Consider the following 17952-nt stretch of genomic DNA (forward strand, 5'->3'; position numbering starts at 1 on the left):
AATTGGGGTCTCTGTTTGCATCTGAGAATATTTGGTATCTTGTGAAAGCTTATCTTATTGATGAAGATAGGGTTGACAAAGAACAGATTTTCCGAGTGTTAACTAAGCCTCGTGAAGTGAGGAGTAAACTTCTACGGAACCGTATATTAATCTGAAGCACTAAAAGACAAACGAAACGGAATTTTTCTTGTTCCCTATCGTCCTAATGCTTCAAACCAATATGTATTTTTTTCTTTTGAAAGTTTACTGGGTATTGGTATGTTACTATGTTAAGTATAGTTGTAAATATGTGACTGAAGCTATGAAATCATCCAATTAAATACCCGAGAACATTCCTTTCGCTGTTAAATATTGTTTACGGTCCAATTTCGCACCATAGTGACACAGTGTTGGACTATTATACAGAAATAGTATCGTGTCCTAAATCATCCCATCACATACGGTCACGTGCGGGAATATGTGCACAGTTGGTCAAAAATACTTTTCTTCGTATATTTATTCCTGAAACATATTCCCCACGATTTACCTATTTACATTAACAAACTAATTTAGCGTAGTTCCAGCAAGGTTGAAAATGTCCCATATCCGTCCGATTTAGCCCCATTTGACGGTACCTATCATATTCTTGGTTGTGGCTGCCTCCAAAATTTTACCTTCTAGATCCGCTCCAGGGTGTCGGTATAATACCTACACTATGTGACCAAAAGTATCCGAACACCTGGCTGAAAATTATTTACAAGTTCGTGGCGCCCTCCATCGGTACTGATGGAATTCAATATGGTGTTGGCCCACCTTTAGCCTTGATGACAGCTTGAACTCTCGCAGGCATACTTTCAATCAGGTGCTGGAAGGTTTCTTGGGGAAAGGCAGCCCATTCTTCACGGAGTGCTGAACTGAGGAGAGGTATCGATGTAGGTCGGTGAGGTCTGGCACGAAGTCGGTGTTCAAAAACATCCCAAATGTGTTCTATAGTATTCAAGTCAGGACTCTGTGCAGGCCAGTCCATTACAGGGATGTTATGGACGTGTAACCACTCCGTCACAGGCCGTGCAGTATGAACAGGTGCTCGATCGTGTTCAAAGACCCAATAGCCATCCCCGAATTGCTCTTCAACATCGGGAAGCAAGAAGGTGCTTGAAACATCAATGTAGGCCTGCGCTGTAAGAGTGCCATGTAAAACTAAAGGTGCAAGCCCGCTTCAAGAAAATCACGATCACGCCATAACACCACCACCTTCAAATTTTGCTGTTGGCACTACACACGCTGACAGATGACGTTCACCGGGCATTCGCCATACCCACACCCTGCCATCGGATCGCCACATTGTGTGCTGTGATTCGTCACTCCACACAACGTTTTTCCGCTGTTCAATCGTCCAATGTTTACGCTCCTTACACCAAGCGAGGCGTCATTTGGCATTTACCTGCGTGGTGTGTAGCTTATGAGCAGCCGCTCGACCATGAAATCCAAGTTTTCTTACCTCACGTCTAACTGTTATAATACTTGGAGTGGATCCTGATGCAGTTTGGAATTCCTGTGTGATAGTCTGGAGAGATGTCTGCCTATTACACTTTACGACTCTCTCCAACTGTCGGCGGTCTCTGTTAGTCAATAGACGAGGTCGGCCTGAACGCTTTTGTGCTCTACGTGTCTCTTCACGTTTCCACTTCACTATCACATCAGACACAGTGCACCTAGGGATGTTTAGGAGTATGGAAATCTCGCGTACAGACTTCTGACGCAAGTATTCCACAGACACTTAATCACCTGACCACGTTCAAAGTCCGTGAGTTCCGCTGAGCCCCCCACTCTGCTCTCTCACGATGTCTAATGACTAATGAGGTTGCTGATGAGTACCTGGCAGTAGGTGGCAGCACAATGTACCTAATATGAAAAACGTATGTTTTGGGGATGTCCAGATACTTTTGATCACATAGTGTATATCGTGCTTAGTAAAGTGCAAATGTATACTTCATATGAAAGGTAAGATACTTTTATGCTACACATTCTCTTTTATGCTACATAGTGTTTTGCGCTATTCTCGTTTATGTGTATACGCACTTTCGTCTGTTCCCCCTCGTTACCGCTCGGGCACCTTACTGCGATCCAGTTCTGTAGAGTATTTGTGGTTTTTAGTAGCCTACTAGCACCAGTTGGTTAGTGTCTTTCGCACAATACTTCTTAACGTGCACGCACAATACTTTTTGTCGTGTACGCACAAAAAGGTCCTCTTAAGTGAATCTGTACATAACCTAATATAATATTAACAGAAATTAGAGGTTAAATCTAATTGGGGAAGCCAAAGTAGGTATAAGACAGAAATTTTAAGGGGAAATGAGTTGTTGGTAGTGGAATATAATTAATGTGTGAGTAATATGTGAAGTAAATGGAATAGAAATACAGTGTGTGCAATGGACAAACAGGATTAAAACAAAACATTATAGCGCACATCTTGTGATAGCTATTGTCGATCTATAGAAACCATGAATGTAAATAGAACGTAACGTAACTTGACCAAACCAAAAAAAAAAAAAAAACGGTTATAGTTATCAAAAACTGTGAATTTTAGGGAACAATTTTTCCCTTTGTAATTAGAATTTATCCTATATAAGCAAATTCTATCTTTTTTGTTTTTAGGGGAAAAAGAGCTTTTAGTCGAAAACCTAGCGGATGACTAACTACAGAAGAAATTATAGTGGTAGTAATTACTTGCAGTAGCAACCTCTGCACTATGAAAGAAGATAAGGCAACTCTTTACTTTAGGCAAGGCAGTGACAAGAACCAATTCATCTGAACCGGTCCCCAGTTCTAGTTGCACTTTCCAAGAACGAAAGACAGAAAACAACGTGCCCTGCGGGGCTCTAACCCGCCTTCACTCGCTGAAGCTCTCTCGGCAATACTATGTGAATCAGGAACAGCAAGAACATCTGCTGATAGAATATAAAAGTACATTTATATAAATTAGGAACAACAAGGAACCAGTGACAGACTTTGCATAATACTAACAGTAACAGGATAGCACCGCCTTGCTCAACGTAAGGACTTACCGAAGATAATCTACATATTAAGAGTACGTTACCTATTTTGGTAACAGAAAAGTAAAAAAAAAGGTACTAGGGCGATGTTCAATCACTATAAATAAACTAAACGCTAGATAAAACTATTACCTCTTGTAAAATGAGAGTCATTAAAATAAGGCAATCATTATACGTAATAAATACCAAGAACTTATAAGATGAGAATTATCACAGATCACATAGCATAATTATCTCAAGTAAAAAAAAAAAAATTAAAAGATATTTAAAAGCAATGAGACACACCGAATAAACTGAGACTTCTTTTTCTCTTTTTAAACTGCAAACATTCTCTTCTTTCACCTTTTTGATTAAATTGGTACGAATTTGACAAGCCACTTTCGACCTCTCTTTCATTATCATAATTATACCTTGATCAAACGTATGTGTTATATTTTTGTCCTTGTTCTTTATTCAAGTATGTCCTTATTCAAATATGTCTTCAATTTTAAATCTTCATTTTATATTTCGTTTTCGCTTTTTAGTAGTGAATATATGCATTTTAGATGGAATTAACGGTACTGGTTTACTTTTCGCGCACCACATTTTACAAGATTTAGAGATAAAATTCAATACTTTTCTTGAAAAGACATATACTGTATATAAAGAACAAACTTGTGCAAGACATATAATGAAATACGAAGTAATACATCTCTATTTTAGGTTTACTAGTGAAGGGTTACAAGTGTAAAATCATTACAAGTGCTTTATGACAGATAAAACGAGTGAGTGCATATAAATAAAGATTGTATTAGAAATCATTTTCCACCGCCGGAGTATATTTAACAGTGTACAAAAGCTGTATTTTAAGTTTACAAGTGGAGCGCTGCTAGTATGAAATCATGGCAATTGCTATTACAACTCCCATCATTGCCAACACCCTTGTTTTCACCACCCACGCTTACTCGTCTACCCACCTTCTCCCTTCGGACGCACCCCCTTGCTAGTCTCGGTTCCCAGCTTCGCCCCAGCCTAACTCTGTTAGATAGCATTCGCACTTTTTAGTGGTTACTTAGTACAAGTTGGTTTCTGTTCTATGCATTGTAGTCATTTTCCTCTCCTCAAAATTTGGCCTAGGCTGGATACTCTCCTGGGTACTGAAGGTACTCCAGGCTATCCATTTGACCTCTAAATAATAATGAATTATTGTGTTGCCCAAATTAAACTTTGTCACAATTTAGTATTAAATTTCACAATGGAACTTAAGCTTTTCTCACATCAGTCAAATAGAAAGGGGGTGGCAACATTTCCTTGGCCTGCTGACATACAATTAGGATTTTTTTTTTAATCTATTACAAGGTTTCACATCATACATATTAGATCGGTTTACAAATTTAAATACAATTTTCACTCAGCTTTCCTAATGGCGGAGCACCCTATGAAAGTGGCAGCGGTGGAGATAGAGAATGGCCGGGCCTACAAAAATACACAGAAGGCATGAAATATAACTCGCCCTCGAGCGGTCAACCTGTCCGTTTCAGGCGCAAGACGTCTACGAATACACACAATCTTCAGACATTTAACTATTTTCGCCCATGGCTCAATAAAAACCTACTCCAATTTCACTTAGTTATAATACGATTTTCTAACTATTTACATCTGCCACGTGCAAGAGAATAAGCTTAATATAATTCCATTATTGAAAGCATGAACATTAATAACATGTCAGCAGGTTGGAGAGAGAAAGCAGTGAATGAACTAAACATCACCCCGAATTATCCCACTACATATGGAAATTACTAGGAGGATCCTAATAATATTAAACAACAAACCAAATATTTTGTATGCAATCGTTAACAATACTAAAACTAACCCAACCACTATAACTAACAAATAAAGAAATAAATACACACAAAACAAAAAGATTTAAACGCGGATTTGACGTGGAGTGGTGCTAACCTACACATAAATTTAACATTTAAATTCTGAAAGATGCAAGTTAAGTGGAAGTGAAAGGAGAGGAAGGACGAATTCTATCACCCCGGCGACTGAGGACCTATGCTTGACTGAAAATAGTTACTTTAAGCGATCATGTTTTTAGGTTCCATTATTTGGAAGAAACTTAACTATTCTTACATTTACCATTGTAAGAGAAATTCACAATAAGCAGGTCTAACTACATTAAAATTTATCCCCCCCTTTCCGTTCTTCAATGTAAAATACCGAAACTGAAATTTTAAAGGAGTTTTGTAGTTCTAATTTTGAAGGTTTATCACGATTTATAAATGTCAGCCAATTCATCCAAAACCAAAATTTAAACAACAGCAGTCACTTTCCTCTACGCCTGGAACATTCCGAGTCGCAGAAGCCCTTCCAGTTTTAAACCTGATCTTCTAAATTTACTTCGGCCGCATTACAAATCAAAAGAAATTGATGTTACCTTATAATCCTGGGAGCCACCGGTCAAACCTTATGATTTGTTACATCCACTGCAAAACTAATCTATTACGGGTGAACCACGTGCATTATCACCGGGGACGAGGTAGCCTGTCTAAGTTTCTCAAATTAGTACACTTTCACATCATAGCAGTCTTCTCGGCCTTCTCCCCACCTGCCTGTTTGTCTTTATCACTAATAAGTTTGACACTCACATGTTGCGGTGGGTTGTTCGTTTTTTTTTTTTTTTTTTTTTTGTCAAATTCTTTCTGCTCCAAGTTTCTAACCTGATAACCTTACGCCATTGCAACGTATAAATGCACGCTATTCTACTTTGTTACTGGCGAAGAATAGCTTAACTTTGCCCCCTTTTAATCCAATTGGTACAGTGGGTACTACCGGATAAATTTTAAAATTTTAACATACTTATCGACCTATTATAATGTATTAAAACATTTACAATTAAAATAAAAATATTAAATTATAATTACTTACCAAAATAATTCTAATTTAGTGTTGCTGTATAAAGTATTTCTCTTGTAAATTTTGTTTTTGCCTTTGATTTCTGTCCCCAGATGGCAGCACAATCACGCACAGCGAGGTCTATAAACGAGCTCTCAATGTTGCTTTCGATCGAACTCGAACAAGGGCCCCATTTTGGGTCCTCAAACTCCCAGAGACATTTTATTAGTTTTAAACATTATACATGAGCGGAAAATACCATCTCAGCCATAAAAGAATTGTAATTTTTCGACAATTATTTATGATGACTCCCTTCAATTCTATCTATGCCAATTGAGATATTTTCATGTCGCCTAACGCAAATCACTTATGACACAAAAAGAAAGAAATTAGTGAAAGAATTATAATTTATCAACAGTACTTTCTAGTGGTGCACTAAAAGTAAACCTGCACGGAATTAACTGAATTACACGTATTAGTCCCGCAAGTATGGATTGAATTTGGAAATTCTTTTTAAAAAATTCTGTGTATTTTTTTTTTTTCATAAAAAATTGATGATTATTGACTTTGACTTAAATTTGTGCTGTGTAGTTTTGGCATATCACATTTGGGAAGGTTTCAGGGTAACATTCATACTTTGTGTGAAAATAAACATTAACAGTAACAAATTTGTGCAGCTGACAGAATTAAATATAAAATAATGCAGCTACATTTTAGGTTTACAAGTGTATGGTCATTAGTGTAAAACCATTACAAGTGCTATAAAAATTAAAAATGAGTTTATATGAAAGATGACTCAATTAGATGTTACTTTCCACTGGCGGTTTATTTTTAGACAGTGTATAGATGATTATTTTATGATTACAGTTCAAGCGTTACTACTATCAAATATAGCCCTAGATGTATTCAAGTTTTCCAAGTGTAGTGTAGCTAGTGTGAAATAATTATAAGTGCTTATGGCGGATAAAATAAGTGAGTGCATATGCAAGATGACTATTAGATGTTATTTCCTAGCGGGGGTACAATACAACTCAGTGCACAGATCTGTATTTTACGTTTACAAGTGAAGCATTATTAGGAAGAAACCATGACAAGTGCTATTGAAACTCATATCATTGCAAAAACCAGCTTCTTTTCACTATCCTTGCTTACACCAATAGCCACCGTCACTGACATGCCTCCTCCCTTCGGACGCACCTCCACGCTGTCCTCGCGGGCCACACGAGCTTCGCCAAGCATTGACGGAATTCATGACGTTTTGTGGCCACGTAGCACAGGGTGGTTTGTACTTTACGCACTATAGCATTTTCTGCCGCATATTCAGAAGCCTTATGTGGTCGGAAATCGTAAAAGGATTGTAAATTTTCTAGAATTACTTCTGGTGGTTACCTTGAATGTTATCTGCGCGTAGTGAGATATTTTCATGTAGCCCAGCGGAAACTTCTTAGTGGAAAATAAGGAAATTAATATTAAAAATTTAACTATTAAAAAATTCTTTCTAGTGGTGCGCCAAAAGTAATCGTGCACGGGTGAAGATACTGATATCGACCTTGGAATAACTCATATCAGAAAGTAATCCGTAGTTAGCACAACTTTTGTCGCAACATCAACAGAATATTTCTCATTTCTTAATTTGATGCAATTTATTGTGTATCTAGATAAAACTATGTAAGTTGCGAGCAAAACGAAATAAATTTAAATCCTGGTTATGTTTTTACTACTTCTTAAGATTTATTTTTATGATTTCTTGTAATGTTCCAATCTTTTTAATAAGTGTGGTGCGATTGTGAGTATTTATTTCGTTATTTTGTGATTTTTACTATTATGTATATATATTTTGTTGGTTAAAAACAGAAGATACTCAAGATTATTTTTGATCTGAGTTTGATCTATTTCATATGTAAGATATTTAAGTGAAACTCCTTTCAATGCATAAGAGATTCGTATACAGGTATTGTAAATAATAGCTATAGTGTAAAATACAATGTTCACGTTTCCACACCTAAAATTTTTGTCTCTTCTCACATCTTTGGTAATTGGATTTGTGCCCCTTATGCTCAGGATACCCTATTTTTTTTTAGTGCTTTTATGGGATATGGCCAGGGATGTAGCCAGCAGTTTGTGTAGGGGGGCCGTCGTTTTTGAGGGGGGCAGCTACAATGTACAAAGTCAAAAAAAAGTGTTGCTGCTAGTGTTTTTGAGGTCTGAAAGAAAGGAAAATTTTGGTTTTCTTCTGGAAAACTAAAAACACTATTTTAGCTTCTTCTTCTTCTTCTTAGTATTATTATTATTATTATTATTATTATTATTATTATTATTATTATTATTATCCATAAATTATATTCAAGATAGTCTTTATTATGCTTAATCAAGAACTACTGCCCGGAACCAAATGCTATATACTTTTGTGCATAACTATAAAGGTAACCAAGAAAGTCCAGTCCCTTTTTGTGGAGGTTTGTGTTCCATTGGACATCACCGTGAGTTGAATGCGAGTGGAGATAAGGCGAACGTCAGTGGTTGGTGTGGGTATATCCAACATACTACCTGGTTGTGCCAATTCAGACACACCGTGAACTTGCGTAAAGACAGAGGGAACATGGGACATCCACAGAGTGTCATAAGAGCATGTGTGCTGAACGAGTTCAAATGGAGGTCAAACACCGCTGTAGCGGGACAGAAGATATGCCAGGTCTTTGATGATGGTGTCGTGACGACGCGGACATTGCAGCGATGGTTTGACAAGTTTAAGGACGATGACGAAACTCCCGGAAACACCACATGCCAGAAGACCAACACATGTACAAAGAGGAACTGGGAGTACAATTCAGTGTGTGGAGAAACCATTCGGCAACACATCCATCAACTTGTGAAACGCTACAAGTTTGGTCGATGGGTCTCACATATTTTGACTCCGGGCCAGAAGACAATGCGGCAGTCGCCTGTGTTTATTTACTGTTTCGGAGCCATTTCTGGACAGGGCGTTGACATGTGATAAAAAGTGGGTCATATACGAAGCTCCAGCCGGTCAGAGTATCAATGCAACTATGTAGTGTCAGCAGTTGAGCTGTGCTCAACAAAAACTCAAAACACTGGAGCCATCACTTCTGAATTGCAAATGGGTCCTCGTTTACGGGACAACGTTAAGTCCCACGTGTCTAGGATGACTCAGGACACCATTTTCCGCCTTGGATGGGAAACAATATTGTAACCACTATATTCCCCGGGTATTGCACCATCCGATTATCACCTGTTCCATTCTTTGGACAATCACCTTAGAGGACGCCAGTTCAAATCCCTAGTAAAAGTCCAAAATGCACCTGATACTTTCCTAATTTCACGGCTCACCAAGTTCTACCGCGATGGATTCCATGGTCTTCCAGAATGTTTTCAGAAGGTCGTGAAAAAGCAACAAAACTTTTCTTGGTTACCTTTATATTTAAATTTAAGATCTTGTACACAGAATCTATCTAAACAAGATTGATTTTCTTTGAAATTTCACTTAAGTTCTTTACGGTTTCGACAAAAATATTTATTTATTATTCGTGACTAAGAAAAACATAATTATTTTATTACACTGAGTAAAAATAAAAGAAAGAGCGAATGAAATTCAAATTGAATAAAAGCATTGTTTCTCACCAAATTTTCCATCCTCTATGTCTTTTAAAACACTTGTTAAAGCATATAAAAATATACTGTACTTACAAATCAGTTTAGTACCTTTGTTTTATGGCTGTATTTGTAGTACCTTGTTAAAACGTTTGTCTTCAAACTGTCAAATATAAATCGCAGTAAATTGTGTAATCTGCTGTCACAAAAAAGTATCCTATTTTTCGATCGGTATAAGGAAGAAATATTATACTATTTTTCGATCGGTATGGAAAAAGCAATATTTCTCCGTACTATTTTACCATAAATTATTAATTATCAATAAACGTTGTTACTTTTAAATGAATGAAGCTAGATAATTTTAATATGTTTTAAAAGCTGGTCATTTGGGGGGGGCAGTAAACCATTTGGGGGGCCTGGCCCCGATGGGCCCCCCTTGGATACAACCCTGGATATGGCTCACATTTATGAATGCCCCTAACTTTCTCCCATATGTGTTACCCAACTAGGGAAACCCGGAGATCCCAGTATTAATAAACCACGTGCATCATTCCCCTACTTGGCAAGCATATTTTCGAAATACACTCAGCCCTAGCCAGAAGGCATTAGGTTTGGCAACATCGCACGGAAACGAATGCTCAATTGCATTCTAACCAGTTCCTACTACTACTACTACTATTATTATTATTATTATTATTATTATTATTATTATTATTATTATTATTACTACTACTTTTACTATGGATCTGTGTAAGTACAAGGGCAAACTTATTTTAAGGAAAGAAGTTTAATGAAAATTTTAAAAAATAATCGTTAAATCACTTTTTCAATATTATTTTAATTTTATTTTAACGAAAGAAGTATTATAAAAAAATTTTTAAAGTAGTAAAAAAAACTTTCCTAAAGTAGGACTTGAACCCACGCCAACAACGATTTTTCTTATTAGTATGTTGCGCTAACCCACTCGGCTACCAGGACTGACACCAGCTGGCGTTTACTTTGTGGTATATGTAGGTCATGACTCGTGATCGCGATATAAACGTCATTCACTTTTCCTACATTGTTGCCAAGCGTAACCCCGTTCACAATGCCTTCTGGCTAGAGTTCAGTGTATTTCGAAAATATGCACTTGGCAAACACCTAGATGATTGCCGAACAGAGATATGGCAACGCCGGTTTCACATATAAAATGGGATGATCAACGCAGCAATTACTTTATGGTAATATTACATAATTAATAAACACATTTAAAATGTTAGATGATCTTTTCTAGTTTAGTTAAACTTTAATGAGTTAATGTCAAAATTTACTTTATATACCAACAATTATTTGTATTTGCTACTTGATGTTAAAACTTTCAAGTTGCAAGTTGTTCAAATAGCAATAAACAATTGAAACCCGTAAGCCAACTTTGTAGTTTATGAGGTGAAAGGAAAGCAATTCAGCACTTGATTCAGCAGATGGTAGACTAGCAAAGAAAACTATTTTTCAAGTTAATAAATGAAGACCCAAAAATATGAGGAGGTAAGCGACGTGATGCATCCACCCCTTTATTTATGTATTTTGGGAAGTTTAATGGAGTATGTTTAGTACAAGGGGTCCAGAAGCATCTAAAAACACAAAATTTACAGGAGAAATGAATGATGCAAGTACTTAGACGTAACATAACGTAACCAAATCTAACCTAACCTAACCAAATCTAAATCTAAGTATAACATAAACTATCCTAAGATCACCTAAACTAATCTAAACTAACATAAAATTAGTAGAAATAAGCGAAATTCTATAATTTTTTGGAAAATTATGCGGGACCCCTACACTAATATAATGCAAACTAAACTAACCGAATGTGAACAGAAATTACTAAAATTATAACATACGCCATTGGTAACAGCTTTGAAATATATCGTTTTCCAACATTTCACAAATATTGGCCTTTGTTTAGTGATGAAGGGAGCAGTATTTTAATACACTTTTTTTTTTTTTTACGATATTCTACTCACATTCGGTCGTTTTATGGTTCAATATGTTAAATTAGGTTAGGTTACGGTAAGTTTTTTTTTTTTATCAGCTACAACATCGTTCCATATACCTTTACAGTTTGTATGGCCCAATGGGTTAAATTAAGTTAGGTTAGGTTAGGTTATCAATTGGCAGCCACAACTACCAACTCACTTCTCTTTTAAATCATTGTTATTTTGCTCCTTTTCGCCCCCCTTCTCACCCCATCTCTAAACTGTTACCCAAATTTCTAAGAAATTTGTGTTGTGAAACATTATTGAAAAAGCAAAAGACGGATACTTAACTATTTTAAAAGCTGTTTTGATTGAATTATCATAGGAAAGTTATATTGTTATGCCTTCCTAAAGTTAAGCTGCAGCGGCACGGTCGCTTAGTGGTACAGTCAGTACCTTTGATATGTGGGGTCCCTGATTCGATTCACGGGACGACGATATTCACCCCAAACCCAAGTAAGTTTGTGGTGAGTAATATCGTGTCTGTGGGATTCTCAGGTACTCTCGTACTAATTATTCCATCTTAAGTCACTTGTCTTAATTATCGCCCCCCTTAGGCTAGAAGGCATAACATGAGACGTTAAACTGAAAGTTAAGCTGGGCTATGGAATTTGATGTCCCACATGACTTTACAGAGGAATTATAGAATATTATTTCACACAAGTCTGTTTACACTGATTTGTTTACACGTATACCCACCTTTGCAAACGCGCCTGCTCCCTACCAATTTCGCCCAGTTGCCACGCTGCTAGATACCCTTCTTGCTTTTAGTGGCCACCTAGCACAGGCTTGATCGTGTTTTTGTGCATTATATTTTATAATAATAATTTTTATTGTCGAATCAGCTACATAGCCAAAGACAATGTCAAATTATATTTTAGTACAATTAGTGCACTGCAATAATGATTGTTCATTATCTATAATAAGTGCTACAGTACTCAAGGGCCCCCATCAGGGTGGGCAAGGTGGGGCAATCGCCCCCCTAGAGGAAATTGCTTCAGAATATCAACAATCCAATAGAAGGTTTGAATTAGTTACAGCAAAAACTTAAAACTATTTTTGAAACGTCGCTTATAGTTACCCCCTTGGAAACCACAACATGGGCGCCCTTGATAGTACTAAAGTTCACCGCAGTAATGTAACTTAAATATTATCACCTTACAAAAATTAAATACCGCATTCAAGAAACTCATTTATTGAATAAAATGGTGCTTCAATTAACCAAGAGTATAATTTGTTTTTGAAAGTATTCATAGGTTGTTGTGTCAGTCATATAGGCAGTTTATTATACGACCTTACACTCATGGCTTCATAGCTATTTTGTGATTTTGTCAATCTAAAAAAAAAAAGGTACATTGACACGCCTGTTATTTCTAGTGTTATATGAGTGTATGTCATGCCTATAGTGTATTTCTGACGTTTTGCCCTTTATGTACATCAACACATTATATATATACAAATTGATTACCGTCATTTTTAATCTTATGAATAATGGTTTACTATGGGAACATTTTCTACATTCATCATTATTCTCACACCTTTTTTTTTTTTTTTTTGTAACAACAGAAGTCATTCACATGGCTAACATTTCCCCATAACAGTATACCATAAAATACGTTGAAAAAACGCAAAATATGCGGAACTTACTTAGTTCTGTGGTACCTGATTTCTCAGATTTTTAATCAGAATTTTACGCGTTTGCTCACCACGTGTACACCCGAAGTCGCAGCTAAGCGCCCGGAACCAAGTAGAATTCGTCGCCCCCTACACTCACTACACCAAGTACACTTTTTTTCATATAAGAGAAGTGGCTTTAGTTGTTATAGTACTGTTGATTTTTTTTTTTTTTTTTTTTATCAAGCCCCTTGGATAGACGATTCTACAGCCAAAAGCGATCATTATATATTCTTTTCCAAATAAGAGCTGTTTTCAAGAGGCATATTTTGAACTTTTTGTTAAACTTGACAAAACTACTTTTGGTTAGTATACACATACATTTGGATATCAGTTATTCATTCTGAGTCAAGTTCGGGCTCCAATAATAGGGACTTGAGTTCCGGCCTACTTACAGAGAGAGCAGTAACCAAAGCATTAAAAGTAAACGGTTTTTGAGAAATTTTGACAGCGTATACCTGCAGACCACTTACTTTTTTTTATATGAATAAAAATTAATCTGGTCTGTTACTGCAGAATAATGTGATTAAAAGAGAAGGAAATGTAGAAAAAAAGTATTTTCTTTCTTTCTTTTTTAATATTTTACTTTTAATTGGAGGCGGCTTTTGAGAGAAGTAACACAGAAAAAAATTAAAAGATATTTTCTTGCTTCAAATTAAAGAAAAATTTACTAACGTAAATTTATTAATTGTCGTATACAACAATGAGCGTCGGACCAAAGCAGATTAGGCGATTGCTCCAAATCGAGGCCGCGCTATAGTGTAATCCACTTGCCTGTGCCGTGTTGGCAGCCTAATGGGCTTCTGTGGAAACCACTGTAGCTCCTGTGACTAAATTTGAAAGTAAAACATGTAACCAAAAACTAGTGTGCGTGGAGAAAAGGAGATACGCACCGCAGAACAGTATATTCCAGAACCCAACCGAATAGAAGTAGAAACCGCTATACAGAAATTAAAGAAACACAAATCTCCGGGTGTAGATGAAATTCCGGCTGAGTTAATTTTAGCTGGAGGCGAAAAATTGTGGAACAAGATACACAAACTCATTCTCCTTATCTCGAACAAGGAAGAATTGCCACAAGAGTGGAAAGAATCAGTCATTGTTCCAATTTACAAGAAAGACGACAAAACTTACTGTAATAATTATCGAGGCATCTCTCTTCTGTCAACATCCTATAAAATCCTTTCAAATATTCTATTAACAAGACTGACCCCATACGCAAATGAAATTATTGGATTTATCAGTGCGGATTTAGACGAAATCGATCAACTATCGACCAAATATTTACCATTCGCCAAATACTCGAAAAAAAGTGGGAATACAATACCGCAGTACATCAACTTTTTTTTTTTTTTTTTTTTTAAGAAAGGCGTACGACACGGTTAAGAGAGAAACATTATACAACGTTCTTACAGAACTTGGAATACCGAGAAAGCTAATTAGATTAATTAAGATATGTTTAAATGAATCCCAAAGTAAAGTCCGGGTAGGAAAATTTTTGTCCACGAGCTTTCACGTCGAAAATGGCCTGAAACAAGGAGATGCGTTGTCGCAATTATTATTTAACTTCGTTCTGGAATACGCTATAAGGAAAGTCAAAGATAGCAACCAGGGTCTAGAATTGAACGGTATTCACCAGGTTATGGCATGTGCTGGTGACGTAAATTTAATAGGTGATGATAGGAGAACAATAGAAAGAAATGCAGAGATCTTATCAAACCTTTGTAGGGACATGGGTTTAGAAGTAAATGCAAAGAAAACTAAATACATGGAAGTGAGTCGGGACCGGAATACAGCAAATTATGGATGCGTTAAAATATTAAATAATACTTTTGATAAAGTGGATAGTTTCAAATATCTAGGATCAATATTAACAGAGGAAAATCGTATTCACGAAGAAATTAAATGTCGACTAAAAGCAGGGAATTCGTGTTACTATTCGGTTCAAAATCTCTTGTCGTCGCGAATTCTGTCGAGGAATTTGAAGCTTAAAATATACAAAACGATAATCATGCCTGTTGTTCTGTATGGTTGCGAAACATGGTCACTTACTCTGAGGGAAGAACATAGACTGAAAGTATTTGAGAACAAGATCCTGAGACGAATATTCGGAACCAAGAGGAACGGAAATGAGGAATGGCGGAAACTTCATAACGAGGAACTACATAATTTATATGGTTTACCCAACATTGTTAGGGTCGTCAAGTCTAGGAGGGTTAGGTGGGCAGGTCATGTAGCTAGAACGGAAGAAAGTACACTGCTCCACAAAACTTAAGCAACCCGAGAGTACGTGGTATAAATTATGTGTGGGGCCCATTCAACACTGATTAGTGGCATGCACATACACAGAGACACACAGGCAAGTCGAGCACCCACTCTTTCGCATAAGCAGCACCGTTGCAAGCGCGGTGAACAAATTATGCCATTAGTCGTACACCACAGCCCAGTATTGTCCGAGGCTCCAAGCATTGAGTTAGTGGTTCTTGTGTGGGGTACACACCTTGCAATGGCTGGTAGACGACATTTGAGTGACTTTGGCCGCGGACAAACAATTGGGCGGTGGAATTCGGCCGATCGCAAGTGGAAGTGGCGCAGGAATTCAACGTGAACAAAAGTGTTGTGTCGAGGCCGTGCAATCGCTTTTAAAATGGAGGTGAAGTCAGTAGACGCCATGGAGGAGGCCGTCCGAAGAAGACGTCGGCCGTCGAGGACCGATTTCTCACAATTTCTGTTAAACGTAACCGTCAAGCTTCATGCTCTCACCTGGCCAATGAGTTGTTTCAGGCTACAGGACAACGCATGGGTCGTGAAACTGTTCGTCGGCGACTCAGTAGAGCAGGACTGTATGCAAAAAGGCCTGCGCTGTGTGTGCCATGAAACTGGAGCACAAACTTGCGCGTTACACATGGTGTCAGGAACATGTTGTATGGGGGGAACACCAGTGGGCGCGTGTCATGTTTTCCAATGAGTCGAGATTCAGCCTGTCGTCAGATTCTGATCGGACTTTAGTGTGGAGAGAGCCAGGAGCACGCTATCATCCAAACTTCATTGCTAAACGGCCCTCCTATGGCGGTGGTTCCATTATGGTGTGGGGTGGAATTATGCTGGACGGGAAAACGGACCTCCATATTGTGCAACATGGCACTTTGACAGCACAACGGCACCTGGCTCAAATTCTCAATACACATGTGTGCAATTTCCGCGGAGCATTTGGCCCAGACTTCCTGTTCATGGATGGCAATGCCCACCCACACCGTGCATATCGTGTGTCCGAGTATCTGGAGAGCGAAGGCATTACGCATATTGCATGGCCTGCATATTCGCCGGACTTGAATCTCATCGAGCATGTGTGGGATGCTCTTGGGCGGCGAATAGCGCAGCGCAGTTCACCAGCACACACTCTCCCTGACCTGCAAACAGCTCTCCGCGAGGAGTGGCGCCATCTGCCGCAAGACTTGATCAACACTCTGATTTGCAGCATGGAGGCCAGATGTCGTGCCTGTATAGCTGTTCGTGGTGGTTACCTGCCATATTGACTGCCTATGCTCTCGCACAACCCAGCTTCACCTGTTGAGGTATCGTAGTGCTGAACTTTTTGGTCACCCTGTACATCCTAACTGTATTGTTCGTCTTCACTTGTGTTGCATTGTGCATCTGGACCGTCTGTTTGTTCATTATACTTGGTGCAGTGATCGTGTCGTTTTATTTTCTGCCACTTTCTTCGAGTTGCTTAAGTTTTGTGGAGCAGTGTAGAAACGCTTTCAAAGTCTTGACTGGAAGACCAATCGGAAAACGACCATTAGGAAGACCTGGGCGCAGATGGGAGGACAATATTAAGATGGATCTCGCAGAGATTGGAATACAAAGTAGAAACTGCATCCAATTGGCTAAGGATAGAAATCAGTGGAGAGCTTTTGTGAACGCGACATTGAACCTCCGGGTTCCATAGGCCATAGAGTTTGTTTTATATATATATATATATATATATATATATATATATATATATATATATATATATATATATATATATGCGTGTGTGTGTGTCTTATGTATGCATGGGGCAATATAGTATATATGCAATATATATGCACGTTAGCTGGGGTCTCAGAATAGTGTTACCAATTGAGCCCTGCGACCCTTTAAGTCAATTAGATTTCATTTTCCCCTGCTTTGAAACTAGAAAGCTATAAGTTTTTAACTATGTGACTTCCCTCTATAGAACAGCCTCTATTTTTAATTATGTGTTTGAAGGCATATTCTCCTACTAAAATACATTATATATGATACTTTCCTAAGTATAGTATTCTTATGCAGTAGTAATAAAGATCGGTTGGATACATGTTCTTATACTGTATCAACGAAGAACTGAATGATCTTTCTTTTTCGACTATAGATAGTATTACCTAATCACCAATCAATATCCATTTCTTGGAAAAGTAGTCAGAACGAATCTTCAATTTACGGTACTTGAAGAAAAGCTTTTATTTGCAGCTGTAATGCCATCAGGTAATCTAGATTGGAATCCAGGGCTGAATTAACAACGGGATTCTGGGAAGGGAGGCAGTGAAAGATTCCTCAGATCTGAAGCTGCTGCAAAATGCTGTCAGGAGAGGGAGGGGAAAACAACACTTCGTTGTGTGCTGATGCAGTAATTGCTTTGAATTTAGTACAGATGTCTTATTCATCACTGTAGTAAAAATAGAAACTAACTTCTACACACAAAAGTGACATTCGTATTCAAA

At 37.7% G+C, this 17952-nt stretch overlaps 1 protein-coding gene across 5 annotated transcripts in view; it reads right to left on the reverse strand.

Moving 5' to 3' along the window:
* Window positions 1–6043, reverse strand: part of LOC145683688 (uncharacterized) — a 165089-nt gene extending 159046 nt beyond the window's left edge. Inside the window, exon 1 of one of the 5 annotated variants that reach the window (XM_081755044.1) lies at window positions 5946–6043. The gene's annotated coding sequence lies outside the window, so the exon portion shown is untranslated. Of the gene's footprint in view, window positions 1–3167; window positions 3300–5454; window positions 5697–5945 lie in introns of those variants that run through there. The other 4 variants (XM_081755047.1, XM_081755046.1, XM_081755045.1 and 1 more) reach the window with 4 other exon arrangements.
* Between the last annotated feature and the right edge of the window lie 11909 nt (window positions 6044–17952).

This window comes from Thermobia domestica, chromosome 4 (assembly GCF_964235325.1).
Source record: "Thermobia domestica chromosome 4, izTheDome1.hap1.1, whole genome shotgun sequence".
Taxonomy (NCBI): Eukaryota; Metazoa; Arthropoda; class Insecta; order Zygentoma; family Lepismatidae; genus Thermobia; species Thermobia domestica.